Source organism: Equus asinus, chromosome 5, assembly GCF_041296235.1.
Source record: "Equus asinus isolate D_3611 breed Donkey chromosome 5, EquAss-T2T_v2, whole genome shotgun sequence".
NCBI lineage: Eukaryota > Metazoa > Chordata > Mammalia > Perissodactyla > Equidae > Equus > Equus asinus.
In genome coordinates, this window is record NC_091794.1 from 59,939,881 (window position 1) to 59,955,652 (window position 15,772).

A 15,772-nucleotide genomic window follows, 5' to 3' on the forward strand; every position below is an offset into this window, starting at 1 on the left:
GGCCAGAGGCCAGATTTCATATTTTTTAGGCCTATAGCAAAGACTGGATTCTACCTTGAGACAAAAATCGATATAGTTTACATTTTAAAAGGATAACTGGCTGCTGTCTGTAAAAGAGCCTTGTGTGATAGCAAGAATGAAAGCAGGAAGCTCAGTTAATAGTCAAGACAAGAGATTACGGTGGTGTGACCAGTGTGGGGACTGGAGCAGTGGTGAGATGGGCTTAGGTTATGGACACGTGCTGAGGGTAGAGCTGAGAGCATTTGCTGTTGCATTGGATATAGGGTATGAGGGAAACTGAAGAGCCAGGGATGACCCCTCAGTTTTTAGCTTATGGAGTTGTCATTTATTGAGATAGCGAAGATTGTGAGAAGCAGGTTTTGGGAGGAAGGGGTAACGAGTATAGTTTTGGACATGTAAGGTTGACATCTATTAGATGTCCAAGTGGAGATGGTTAGTAGGCAGTTGGATGATGAAGACTAGAGTTTAGGGGATAAGTTGGAACTGCTTACTACCATATCTAAGAATATCCCCATTTCTAAACCTACACAGTGAACACATTGATCCCTCCATTTGACATGAAGGTTAATTAGGAGGGCTTAAATGTGTCTCTTTTAAAAAGAGGCTTTTAAAAAAAGGCTATATTCTGCATTTGCAAAGCAGAGAGATTTATTTTCACAAAGCCTGGAAATGAGGTGTTGCCCAATGGTGTGTCCACTCATTTCATATTTTTCCAGCAGAGGCAAACCATAATCTCTATAAACCTAAGCTAATTTACAATTCCCATTGCTCAACTTTGTCAGTGAAGTCCCCAGTCGGGGAAGCTGACTGAATAAGAAATTACTTTGAGGCTAAAGAAGTGAAACAGTTGACATTTGTATGTTCTGTGGGTTTAGAGAACAAAAAATAGCCAACTCCAAATCAAGCATGTTAAAATATGAAAATAAAAAATTGGTACAGGCTCATACAAGTTTCCAATAAAGTAAGCTTAAATCTGGTTTTAAAACAAAAACCTATAATATCAGAGTTCCCATTATTTATTGACTTCTTGCCTACAAACTTTAAAGAAGCAGCTGTCTTTTATTTTCAAATGCAAAACAGATGGAAATTTACTCTACCAGGGAAATCTATATTAAGCAAAAGAAAATATTTGCAACATTATTTGCTGTATTATTTTGACTTCATCACCTGCCTGAGACTCTGGCTTTTATTTTTCACTTTCTGAGGCGAGGCGTTAGCTAAATTGGAAATCAAGGATGGGAATGGCTTTTTCTCAATGATCAGTGTGTTTACACTGAAACCAAGGTAACCTCTTCATTTCAAATTTTGCAAAGTTGCCAAAAAACTGTGTTTCTTTGGTTAAAAATAACACTCTGTTGACATGAAATCAAGAAGACCATAAGAGAAATGGAAACTGAAACTGTTTTTTATCATACTTCACAGTTAAAAGCCAGGAAATTTTGGCTTCATCAACAAAACCCTAGGTGCAGATCAATAGGTGGAAATAAATGTACTCATTGCAAAGATAAGTGACCCAGAAAAGGCCTTGTTGATTGACAGTCATTTTTGTTCATTCCTCTATTTTACTGAATGCCTGCTACAGGTAATTGCTGGGCATGCAATGGCGAGCAAAGCTGACATCATCCCTGCCTTCATACAGCATGTGGAAGAAGACAGACATTGTTCAAATAATCGCTCAAGTCAACATATAATTACCAACTTTAGTAAATGCTTTGAAGAAGAGCAGGGTGCCATGACTAAGACCTGACCTAGGCTGGGGGAGCCAGGAAAGGCTGCCCTGGTGAAGAAACGTTGGGCTGAGCTCTGATGATTAAGTAAGCATTAACTAGATCAGAGGAAGATAGGTAGGAGCAGTTAACAGCAGTCAGAGATGGAACCACAAGTGCAAAGCCAAAACTGTGAAGGTGTGGCATGTCAAAGACAGTGAGTGGGTCTGGAAAACTGAGAGGGAGAATGGCTGGAGATGGTTTGGGGATATAGACCTTCAGGCCTAATTAAGGATTCTGAAGAAAAATAACAGTCATTAAAGTATTTTAATTAGGAAAATGACATGATTGTATTTTTATTTTTAGAAGTCAACGCTGGGGTAAGAGGAACTTTCACTTCCAGTAATGGATTAGGTGATTCAGGCTAAACCTTTTATGGAAAAAAACCCACAAAAGTTGGACAAAATATTTTTAAAATCACTCTGAGAGCTAACATGAAGAATTAAGGCAACAAGATCTGAGAGAAGGAAATCCAGAGAGGTGAGCAGAACATTTAGAGCCACTTTTCCCAAAGAGGTGGCTGAGAAGCTGGACAGAACTTCTGATGGATTTATAGGGATGGGGTATAAAAACTAAAGTCTGAGGAAGGTCAAAGGGAGTGATGCCAGGCTTTGGGTTGGGACCCAAAGGACTGCATTGGGAGTAAGGGTAAACCGGAAATAGACCAGCTCGCCCCACTTCAAATCCTCTCAGGTCTCCCAATTAAATTAAAGTGATCTAGGATTGCTAGTTGCCTTAACCTCTTGCCAGAAGCAGATGTAAATCCTCCTTGGAGAAAGATATTATTATTATTAATATTATTCTAGGCCTCAAACTATTTTTATAATTATCCAAATGCAATATTTGGCATTCACTTAAAAATAACCAGATAAGCATTCACAAACTGATGGGACGTGTCAAAGGACACAGAAGCCAGATTAACTATCCTCCTACTGGCCAAAACAGAACATTTGAACGATAAAAAGAATGATGGCAATTCATTATAACATGCTGAATGAAAAAGAATCTGTGAGTCTATAAAAACACTTATAAAAGGGACAGGGTGCAAGAGAGGAAGGAAAGCTCTTCTTTACAGAAGTGCCAGCTAATAAATATAGACAAACTGATAGAATTAGGAAATCATCATTTTATAACCACCAAAATAATGATTGATAAGGAAAGGATTATCAATGGATGTTAACACAACTGGGTGAAAGGTTGTAAAATAGGATATTCATATAGTTGCCCAGTATCTCCTTATGTATAACTCATTAAGAGCAGAAGGAAAGAGGTAACCTGACAATACAGAAATGTGACACATACCACCTTAACCAACGCTCAGACTTAAAATGACCACCAGCGAACATTATATTCCTTCTGATATGATGAACAGAGGAGAACAAACCATCATCTATGTAGTATTCTTATAAAAAATATACATTTTTTTTCAACTCAGCAAGCATTACAGGTAAAGTATGTGTTAGGAGCTGTGGAGAATAAGACCTTAAGATATCATAACTAGTTTATAAACTAGTTGATGAGACAAGCCATCCCTGAAAATTATAAGAGTTATTTTGCTTGCCACGACTAAAACAACAATATTTCAATCACAGATTTCTTTTCAAATGCCTATCGGGTCATCCCCAAGAGTCTAGTACTCTCCCATATAAAGTGTTATCAATAGAAACACATATCACTCTGAAAGCAGTGCTTTCATGAAGACAGTTTGATCTGGAAATCTTTAATCTTGCCCACTGAGCTTGTCATCAGTTCAATTCAATAAAAATTCGGAAAGTCTATCATGCCCTGGGAACTGGATGGGCACTGGGCATATGTCGTCACAGAACTTTGCTAAAAGGTAAATCCTCCCCTGTGAGATGTGTCTTTTTAAACTGCTGATAGTCATTTCAATTTCACTGTAAGGGTTTTCAATCTTTTGAGAGTAGATTTTGATTGGGATAGAGAATGCGAGGGCATTTGAGCATCCAAGGGGTAAAAAAGAGGGACTCCCTTGAAAGCACTGAATGAAGAAAACGGGTGATGGAATCTCAGTCATTCTTGAGAATGTGTGGGAGGGTTGAGGCAGTTAGTTGTGGAGTTGTTTGGTTTTGTTTTTTGGAGAGAAGATTGGTTGGTTACTTGGTTGGATGGTTAAGGAGAGAGAGAAAGGAGTAAAAAGGAAGAGAAGAACATACAGAAATTTCTAGCTATAGCTAGCTAGGCCCTGGTTTGGGAGTGGGAGTTGGGCACGTGGAGGAAACAAGTTGTAGAACATAAATATTTAATCTAAATCTACGCAGGAGAGCACAATCAGACAAATCCAAATAGTGGGACGTTCTACAGAACTCTAAAAAATATCAACGGCTTGAGAGGAAAAGAAAAAAAAGCAGTAGAACTAGATTAAAGGAAACTAAAGACTATGCTTGATCTTTTTGTAGATACCGGATATTTAAAGATGGTGTCAAGGGTATTATTCAGACAGTTGGGGAAATTTGAATGTGTACTGAATATTACATATATTATGATATCAGTGTTTAATTTCTTGAGAGTGATAAGAGAGGTATTGTGATTACGTAGGAGAATGTCCCTGTTCTTCAGAGCTAGAGATACATGTTGCCATATTTAGGAGGTGAAGCATCGTGATATCTATAGAGCACTTTCAAATGGTTCAAGAAACAATATATATGTATACATATATGCAGGCCTAATTTTGAATGATAGTGCAGGACTCAAATATGACCATGTAATGTGAAACTGTAAAATGATTTTAATAATCAGTGAGATAAATTATCATTGCTTCATGATCTTTAAGCATTTTTGTCAAAATATTATGAACTCCAGTGAAACTTATTTTTTATTTAGTATACTGTAGTTTAAAACATTAGAAACATTGAAGATTAAAGTATTTTATTTCTTTGTAAAAGACTTAGGGTAGCTTGAACAGTTCTAATCGTATAACTAACTATATGGATCGAGCATATTCTCTATGCCTTTGCAAGTTGTCACACTCCTTTCTAAGTTTGGGTCAGCTTGCAGCATTTTATCATTTGCACTCACACAATGTCATGAAATATCACCAAAAGTTCGTTTAGTGGGAAGTTTTTGCCAATGTCTCTTCCTCCGGTACATCTTCATCCTTTTCATCACAACCACTTTCCTTATGAATCTCAATAAGTTTGTCCTGACTGAGTTCCTCTGGCTGAATATCTAGAGTGTTTCTAATGGTAGCAGTGTCTATATTCCCAGTTATCTCTTCTATAACTCCATTTATGTTTCATTCAAATTGCACTTTCAGTGTTATCACTTTAAATTTCTTTCCTGCACTTTCACCTTTTTTGGCTAATTTCCTCTTCCAAATATCCATTTTTGTAAAATGTCACATGAGTTTATCACTGAGAGTCAAGGAGGCAACACAATTGCTTGCTTTGATGTCTGTTCATGAACTGAATAACAGATGTACAGTGACCAATCACTGACAGATTTTGAAAGTGTTGTGTTTGGTCACTGACACTGATCATGATGGGCATATGCTAATTATGTAGTGATTTGAAGACTGAAGCTCTGGCAGGGAAGTTTGCGCTCTGTGCAATTACAGTTAGTCTACCATGGTACCTGAAATTTGAATCATGTCATGTGTAACTGTGCGTGTGTGTGTGGGCGCGCGTGCGTGCATATAAACCTAGATATGTGTGTGCATCTAGATAAAGGGTATATAGGTGCCCATTGTACTTTTCTGAGTTGTGTTTTTTTAAAGATTGACACCTGAGCTAACAACTGTTGCCAATCTTCTTTTTTTTTGTTTCTGCTTTTTCTCCCCAAATCCCCCCAGTACATAGTTGTATATTTTAGTTGTGGGTCCTTTTAGTTGTGGTATGTGGGATGCCACCACAGCGTGGCCTGACAAGTGGTGCCATGTCCTTGCCCAGGATCCAAACCAGTGAAACCCTGAGCCACTGAAGAAGAGTGCGTGAACTTAACCACTCAGCCATGGGGCTGGCCCCACATTGCACTTTTTTTGCAGCTTTTCTGTAAATTTCAAATTTATCATAATGGAAGTTGGAGGAGGGGAGAGAAGCAGGTCATGAGGAGACAAGACAATGCAATAGCAAACCTAGAGAAACAACAGACAATAAAAACAGAGCAACAGGGAATCCAGAGAATAGAAAAGGCTATGGAACCCGACTGTCTGGGTTTGAATCCCACTTTATTCATCAGCTGTGTAATCTTGGGCAAGTTATATAACCTCTCTGAATCTGTTTCCTTTTAAAAAATGGAGATAAAAATACTACCTACTTCATAGGGTAACGATGATTAAAGAAGTTGCATATATGAAGTACTTACATCATTAGTGGTACATAGCAATTACTTTATAACTGCAAACTGTTATGGGTTTATTAAGATAGGGGAGACATTAATCTGTTTAGATACTGATAAGAATCCAGAAGAGAGAGGTTGAAGTTAGAAGAAGGGATAATTGATGGTTATAGTTCCTAAGAAGGTAGGAGGGGATGGGATCCAAAGAAGAAACAGAGGCACTGGTCTTGGACTAAAGGAGGAGCATCTCTATTTTAACAGGAGGGAAAGAGAATAGCATGGGTGCAGGTGTAGGTTGGGTGGTGAATTTGCTAGGGAGAAGGTGTTATAGTATAATGATTTCTGTATTCTCCAAGAAACAAAAGGTGAGGTATCTTCTGAGAGTGAGCAGCAAGGCAGGAGATTAGAGATTGAAGAGAGTGGGGAAGACTTGAAATGAACCTTGCAGAAAACAAGAGGGCCAATTGGCCAAAGAAATATAACAAGATGGTCAGCAGTGTTGAGAGCCGAGCTAGTGACCTTAAAACTATAGTCTTACCAGCTTGCCCCTTTGTGTTTCTCAGTTGTGGTGTGCAGCTGCCTGGGTACAGGCATAGAGGATGTTGAGTTCATCCAGGATCGAGGTTTTTCCAGATTGATCTAAGGAAAAGAAAGAGACAAGGGAATTTATGGTATTCGCAAGAGGATTACTGAGAGTATGGACCATGAAGTCTAACCTGGGAGGGAGGGGGCCGGAGAAAGCTACTAATGAGAGAAAGTATAGGGGGCCACAAATGGGAGAAGGGTCCCCTGAGGTCAAGTAATGGTCCTAGTAAGAATTGTTTAACAAGGAAACTAGCCATTTCCTAAATTAGGGAGCAGTGTCCTGTGTAAACAGGATGTTCAATTGGGGCTCTTTCTGTTCTAGTTTTGGCTGAGGCCCTAAACACTGAGAAGATGACAATAGGAGCTATAATGAAGGGCTATATCACCTATGCAGGACTTGCAAAAAGAGGATCAAACTGGTTTTGTGACTCTTGATCCATCACCTACCTGGAGTGTGTACAAGCATTGGGGTTGAAAAATTGAGAAAGAATTGTTGGAGTGCTTTGCCTTTTTTCTTCCCCTCTCTCCTAAGGGAAGAAGGGAGTGGTGCTCCCCGCTGCTTACACCAAGTGAGAGAGGTACTTTAAGGAAACTACTTGAAGAGCTTCACATGCGCCTTCTTGAGTTTGAAGAGTATGAGAACTGGTAAGAGAAGCTCTAATCAAACCAGGTTAGGGGGTGGAGGGTGGGGAGCAAGCTGTATATCCACCAGCAGTGAGGCAACAGTATTTCTCCTGGGCCAGATGTGGGCCTGTGGGAGGAACCAGTCTGGAACTATCTCAAATTCCATGACTGGCTGGAGGGAGTGGCCACGAGATTGCCAGAGGCTGAGAAGGAATTGTAGAAAGCCAGTGGGAGCCACGAGACATTGCCTCCATCATGGGGACTTACTGGAGTTCCAAGGGGAGAATATCTCCTCAAAATTCACAAAAACACCCAGTGAAAGAAAGAATGAGCAATGGGATTCCACTGTTCCAGAGGCTGCCGTGGTGGATTGTGTCTGGGCCAATCAAGTAAAACCTTGACAACCTCCTCTCTCTTCCTGATTCAGTCCTCAAGAATACAGAGGTAGCCGAACTGGGGGTGGGGGGTGGGAAAGAGAGAAGCTGCCATCTGCACTCCTCTCCCTCTCCACAGGCTTTCCAGCCAGAAACAGTAACAAGATTGGGGAGGACAGGAGCTTTAGCTTTGAAAGTGGTTCAAATTTTATTGAACATTTTAATTATTGAACTGAGACTATTATTGTGACTAAGAGTTCCCAGGAGACATTTTATGACCTAAAAGTAGCCAGAACAGTTAGTAGTTTGCCCTAGAGACAAGGAAACAAAACAAAACAAAAACTAGCTTAGAAAGGGATTTGAAAAGGGTAATTGGCAGAAAAAAAGAACTCGCTGTATAATTCTGCCCTATAGAGTGCAGCTCATTCACTGTAATCGTGGTTACTCCAGGTTAGCGAGATAATGATGACCAGGTTCAGAGTGTGGCTTTGGGAGTGGCTGGTTCTGATGGAGTGGAGTAGAAGGTCATAGAGGGTGAAGAGGTCAAGAAAAGAGAGGTCTGGTGTTGGCCGAGTCGTCTTTATGGAAGATGAAGTCTTCCACGATGCTGGCAAAGGTTGGGGTAGAAAGACTGCAAGCCATGTGCCCAAGGCCAGTGACTCTCAAACTGTAGAGTGTATCAGAATCAACCTAGAGGCCAGGAGAAGCTACAGAGACAGGCTGGTTGAAGTAGGATAGCACCTGGGCTTCTGTTTATTTTTACCAAGTTCCCAGGTGATCTGGGATGTACAAAAAAGTTTGAGAACCACTGCCTATTATATGGTGGAGAGAAAGAAATGACTGGTCAGTACAAAACAATATCTACTAGAAGAAAGAAAGAGAAAGTAGTTTTGCCAAAGAGCAGGGGCCCCTAGGAAGCAATTTTTTGTTATGTGGGGGTAGGGAAATAGTCTAAAAACAGTAATGGGGACAACTAGCCTCCTAACCCATTATCCATAACTACTACTTTTCCTACCTTCCTTCCTTCCTTCCTTCTTGTGAGAATGAATATTATGGGTTGAATTGTATCTGCTCCAAAAAAGATATGCTGTGGACCTAGTCCCTAGTACCTTAGAATGTAACTTATTTGGAAATAGGGTCACAAAAATTTGGAAGTAGATGTAATTAGTTAAAACGAGGTCATACTGGAGTAGGGTGGGTCTCTAATCCAATACAATTGGTGTCCTTAAAAGAAAATGGCCACTTGCAGACACAGGGAAGGCCATGTGATGATGAAGTCAGAGGTGAGAGTTAATGCAGCTGTGAACCAAGGAATGTGCCAAAGGTTGCCCGCGAACCACCAGAAGCTAGAAGGAGGCAAAGAAGGATTCCCCTATGGGTTTCAGAAGAAGCATGGCCCTGCTGACACACTAATTTTGGGCTTCCAACCTCCAGAACTGGGAGACAATACATTTATGTTGTTTTAAGCCGCTCAGTTTGTGGTACTTTGTTATGGCAGCTCTAGGAAATGAATACAATGAGATAACCGATACAATGACACCCTCCTTTTCTGGCGTACTGTAAATCATCTCTCCTACATTCTGCCCATGTTGTGTCTCTGCCCCCTCTCCACTGAATTTATAGCCTCTCTCAGGACGCAGAAAAACCATGTTTAAGTCAATGGATGCCATTAGAACATCAAGAAAAAGTTCACTGCTTCTCGACATGCTTAAGCTGAAACACAATACACTTCATGCGTTCTTGATGAAGTAGTCAGCTCCCATATTGGCTTTTGCACTTATTATTGATGAATGAGTCAGTTCATACAAGACTGGTAGCTTCTTTCAGTAGGTGTATGTTAAAGTTATTTTGAAAAAAGGAAAAGAAGCCTGTAAAGTATACCTGCATGCTACTCTCACAAGAAAGCATTCCCATGAGGAATCTGAAAAGTCTTCATCAAAGTGCTGAGGAAACTTCTTGGCAGTCATACATAATGTGTTCCACTTCCAAAAGTCCTCCCATCTTCTCTGATTTTCATAGTATTCTCTTCTTCCCAATATTGAAAGAAAGTCTCGAGACCACACTAATGACCCCAGGAAAGATTAAGGTCCTGATTTGTTTAGCAAAGGCTACAGAAACCAACCAGAAGATGCTACTCAGAGCAGTAACAGAGACACAGCATATCTTATTCAGCTTTCTCCAACCTCCTGCAGGCCCTACGAGGGTGCACAGCTGCCTTTGACATGTCAGATCAAGACATACCTTGTGGCCTAGAAATGCTACTTCTAGAAAATTACTTACAGAAAAAACCCAAAGGACCAGGTAAAGGATTAAGATGCCGTGTACATTACAGAGAGAGGACGGAGTCCGTGGTTACTAGCTGAGCTGAGTAGTCCAAGACTTCAGTCTGGAAGAGGGGTTATGGGCTAAATCTCCTCTTTTATGTCAGAGCCTTGAACATGGACGACTCCTCCTTGAGGAAGGGGAGATAGAGTACCTTAAAGGGGCATCTAGGCCAGAGATTCTTGTTCCAGCTTTGGCTGCACACACATGGTTCCAAAGCTCTCTCTCAAGTCATAATCCAGCCTTCTGTAAGAGATTTTCACTTTGATGCTCTGAAGCTCACCCTACCTAAAAAGTTAGTTTATCTCAGGCCCATCTTCCTTCCCCAAATCTGTCTCCTCCTCCTGAATTTCCTTTTTATACGCTCTCCCAAACTCCCCCCAAAAGTTTTCTGCTTGTGCACTCTCAAATTTCTCAGCTCCCTCCGGCCCTCCAATCTGTCTTCAGTATCCTTCACATTCCTGAAACCGCCTGGTTAAGGCCTCCAGTAACCCTGGTGGTGTCCAATCTAATAGTCACTCTAATCCCCTCCAGCAGCATTCAAGCTGCACACTTCTCAGCTCACCATTCTCCTCTCTTGGCTCTGGTTACACAGCCTGGTTTCCTTTCTAATTCCTTTCCCTGTTCCTTCTCTATCTCCTCACATTCTCATCTTCTATCTCTAAAATGTGGAGTTCCTCTGACATATCTTTAAATACCATCCATATGTGCTGATAAACCATATATCCAGTAGGCTCCGGACTTGTAAATGTAATGACTAACTTGATGTCTCTCTCAGTGTCTCTCAGGCATAACATAACCCCAACCATACTCTTGATACTCCTTCAAAGCTCCCAGTCCAACCTGTTCTTCGCCAGTCTTCCCAACTCAGAAAATGGTATTCCATTGTATACAGTTGCTCAAGCCAGAAACCTCTCCCTTTTCTTCACTTCCCACATCTAATCCATCTGTAGACCCTATGGTTTCTAACTTCACCATAAATCTCAAATGTATTTCTCTTTATTCCCCTTCCACAATTTTAGTCTAAACCTCCAAACTGATTTCTCTGATACACCTCCTGCCACCCTTACCCCAACCCCAATCTCTTCTCCCACAGCAGTCAGAGAGTAAACTTTTAAGAACTCCTTCCTTTGGCCTATAAGATCATGAATGATTTGGCTTTTGCTAGTCTCTCCAAACTCATCTCATTCCATTCTCTCCTTTGCCCACAGTTTAAACCTGCTGTCCTTTCAGTTCCTGGGACCAGCCCAGCTCTTTCCCCGCCTCAGGGCTTTTGCATAAACGGTTCCCTTTTCCTTGAACGCTCTGCCTACTCCTTTTGTGTGTATCTATGCTTTTTGCCTAACTGCACTTGACATTAGGTAGAGTGACTGACACCTAGTCGGCTCTCAGTAAGTAATTGCTGAATGAGGGCAACAGATGGATCTGACCAGAAAATTCTACCAGCAACCTGTTAGCCAGTGAGGAGGGCAAGGGGAAACCCTTCACTCTGTGCCAGAAAATACCTCTTAGAAAAACAGACTGAAGTTCAAACTGATAGCTAACACTGGTGCTCCTTTCTCTTAATGATTCTACAATCTCATTGGAAAGATAATAACCAAAATATTGAAAGAAGAATATTTAGCTAGCATGAGACAATTTAACTGCTTTCAGAAAAAGGTAGAGAATAAATCACAAATAATAACTACTCTTTTAGGCAGCAGCAGTGTAGAGAGATAATTGCCAAATGATTAGTATAGGTTCATGGTTCCCAACATTTTCATCACCAAGGATTTGTTTCATTATGCTTTTCCCACAGGGACCTCATATTTTCAAAAAAGTCTGTCTACTAAATAAACTACATTTATCATGCAATAATTTACTTTTCCATTTTTAATCATATGTAATCTCTAATTAGACATATATAACTCCTAATTGGGGCATTTTATCAACATGCTATGAAAAATGCAAGGCAAAAGTAGGGCCAGGTAGCTTTGTTTTAGTATCAATAGAATTTTCACTGCACTTTTTGAAATACTCAAAATATCTAGCAAATTTCAGCCTGGTATTCCTTTCAAAGCTTTAGCCTCTGTATTTTGTAAAGAAAATAATACACACGGTTTATTTCTCTTTTTTCTTCATGAAATTCTCCATTGGCTCTTTGCTGATTAGCAACTATAAGGTGGATTCTTTGGGGGAGACTCTTTCATCCGTGTGGTGTTTTGATAGTAAGGTAATTGGGGGTTGGATAGTCGAGCGGAGCCAAACCGTACAACTGACAGCAGAGCATCGCTCCCCATCATGGCAGGCGCCACCGCAGATCTAACACGCCTCCTCTTTTCTCCAGTGCTGCTGGGGAAAAATATCCATAAAATGAACATTCATTCATATGCTTTAAAAGTGTCTGAAATAAATTAATGATGCTTTTCAAGCTCTCGCTTTGAGAACATTTCCTAAAAACTGACCATTATCAACAAAATCAGTGTTTCTATAGAGGTATCCAAGATATGCAAGCAAATCATGTTACATAAGTTCTAAAGAAGAAGAATGTTAATCATATAGTTATTAAGCAACTTAACACCGGAACTCAAGATATTTCAATTCATAATTTTGCTAACAGGTGCTGAATCTTTTATATTTTTATAGCTTTTGTGTGGGAAGCAAGCTGCAGCTTAATTGGTGGAAATTTCATCTTACTAGACAAATGCTTGATAGATCAGGATTTTGGGTTCTTAATGCACCCCACGATGGATCCAAATTTTCACATTTTTTCCCGTCAAGATGTTCACAAACATCCCCATCTTAAGACTTTAAAGGACTTCACAAATGGACATTTTTCTTCCCATTTTAGGCACAGACAAAACAGCTGCAGTGACTCTGTGAAGTTATATATAGCCTCTGCCAAGCTGGAATCTGAAGCTGTAGGTTCTTTTTCATTAGGTATATACAAATTTTTTCTTTTATTATGGTAAAATATACATAACATAAAAGATGCCATTTTAACCATATAATTCAGTCTCATTAACTTCGTTGACAATGTTGTGCAACCATTACCACTATTTATTTCCAAAACTTTTCCATCACCCCAAACTCTGTATCACTAGGTATATTTTATGCAACATGTTGAATGACTGTTTATTCATTAAGTAAGTAGTTCATCCACTAAAAAAATACTTATGAAGTACCTTCCATGTGTGTCATCCTGCACTCAGTACTGGAGATGAACAATGTGAACAACGTATGATGAACACAAGTGAACAATGCAGAGAGTGGCCACTTTTCAAATATTTGTGCCTTTCTGTGAATGTCCAAGTGACTGATGAAAATATCAGTAATAATATTAATATTTGCCCTCTGACCTAAGAGCTTTATGAATGTTAATTCATTTACTCCCGACAACAACCCTATGAGGTTAGATAGGTAGAACCTAACTATTATTATTATCCTGATGCTACAGGTGATGAAACTGAGGCAAAGGGAGATTAAGTAACTTGTCCAAGGTCACACGACTACAAGAGTTGGAGCTGGGTTTCCAACCCGGGCTGATAGGTTCAGAGTATGTGCCCTTAAAGCATTATCTGTAACGTTTTTTAAAAAATAAATTTTATTGAGGTATAATTTCCATAAAATAAAATGCACTCAATTTATGATTTAACAAGTTTTAACAAATGAGTACAACCATGGTACAACCAGTCAAGAAATGGCATGTTTTCATCACCCTAAAACGTTCCCTTGTAACCTTTTGCAGCCCATGCTCCCTGACCCACAACCGAGTCTTAGGCAACAACAAGCACACTTTGTGTAACTATGGATTAGCTTTCCTTTCTAGAATTTCACGTAAATGGAATTATACACAATGTACTCTTTTACATTTAGTTTCTTTTGCTCAGTGTATTGTTTGAGATCATTGATATTGTTGCATGCATTAGTATTCCTTTTAATAGCTGAGTAATATGCCATTGTTGGACATTCCTTAATTTATCAGTTCATCTGTTGATGAACATTTGGGTTGTTTGCACTTTGCCTACTATGAATAAAGCTGCTGCAAACATTCATGTACAGATATATACTGATACACATTTTCATTTGTCTTGTGTAAACAACTATGAATGGAGTTGGTGGGTTATATGGAAGTGTATGTTTAACTTTTTAAGAAACTGCCCAATTATTTTTCAAAGCAGTTGTAGCATTTTATGTTCCCACCAGCAATATACGACAGCTCTAGTTGCCCCACATCCTTGCCAACAGTTGGTGTTTCAGTCTTTTGGATTTTAGCCTTTCTAATGGATATGTAGTGGTGACTCGCTGGGTTTTACTTTGTACTCCCTTGAAGACTAATGATATGGAGCATATTTTCATGTGTTAACTGGCCGTTCATATATCTTCTGTGAAGTGTCTGTTCAAATCATTTGCCTCTTGTTTTATTGGATTATCTCATTATTGAGTTGTAGGAGTTCTTTATATATTCTGGACACCAGTCTTTTGTCAAATGTGTATTTTGCAATATTTTCTTCCAGTTGGTGACTTGTCTGTTTCTTTGATTTTGTTTTCCTAAGAGTAGATGTTTTTCATTTTGATGAAGTTCAATTTATCATTTATTAATAATTCGCCATTATTTTAAAGAAATCTTTGCCTATCCCAAGGTCACAAAGATTTTCTCCCATGTTTCCTCATCCAGCCTTTTATAATTAAGTTACAGGCTTTTGTAATGACCTTACCCAGTTTGGAGAAGTTCCTTTCTACTCCTGATTTACTGATTTTTGTCATAAATGAAATATTTATCAAATGCTTTTTCTGTATCTATTGAGGTGATCATATTGTATTTTCCTTTATTCTGTTAATATGGTGAATTAATTACTTTTTGAATTTCAAATCAATCTTATTTTCTTGAGATAAACCTAATTGGGTCATGATATAGTGTCCCTTTAAGTAATGCTGCATTCAATTTGCTAATATTTTGCTAAGGATCTTTGCATCTACATTCATGAGGGATAAATGTCAGTGGTTTTCTTTTCCTATAATGTCTTTAACAGGTAATAAATGATGTAGAATTGATATTATTTTTCCTTAAATGTTTGATGAAATTCACCAGTAAAGCTATCTTGGTCTAGAGTTAGGCCCAAATCAATTTTTTAAGTAGATATTAAGAGTTCAATTTTCTTTGATAGATATGAGGCCAAGCAGGTTTTCTATTTCTTCTTGAATCAATGTTGACTATTTATGTCTTTTAAAGAATTTATTCAAGTTGTCAAATTTGTTGACAATCATGTTCGTATTACTTTATTATGCTTTTTTTTTTTTTTTGCTTGAGGAAGAGTCACCCTGAGCTAACATCTGTGCCAATCTTGCTCTATTTTGTACGTGAGTCACCACCACAGCATGGCTGAGTGGTGTAGCTTTGCGCCCAGGATCCAAACTTGTGAACCTGGGCTGCCAAAGCAGAGCATGCTGAATATAACCACTATGCCATGGGGCCGGCCCCCTTTATTATGCTTTTAATATTTGTGGAATCTGTAGCGCTGTCGCCTCTTTTGTTTCTAATATTGGTGTCTTTCTTCTTGTCTATTGATTTTATTGATGTTTTCCAAGAACCAGCTTTTGGTTTCGCTGATTTTCTCTTTTGTCTGTGTACTATTTTATTGACTTCTGCTCTTTTCCTTATTATTTCTTTCCTTCAGCTAAGTTTGATTTAAAGTCTTTCTATAGCTTCTTAAATTGAAAGCATTGGTTGTTGATTTTGTACCTCTTTCTTCTTTTCTAACATAAGCCTTTAAAGGTATAAATCTCCCTCTAAGCACTGCTTTTCTG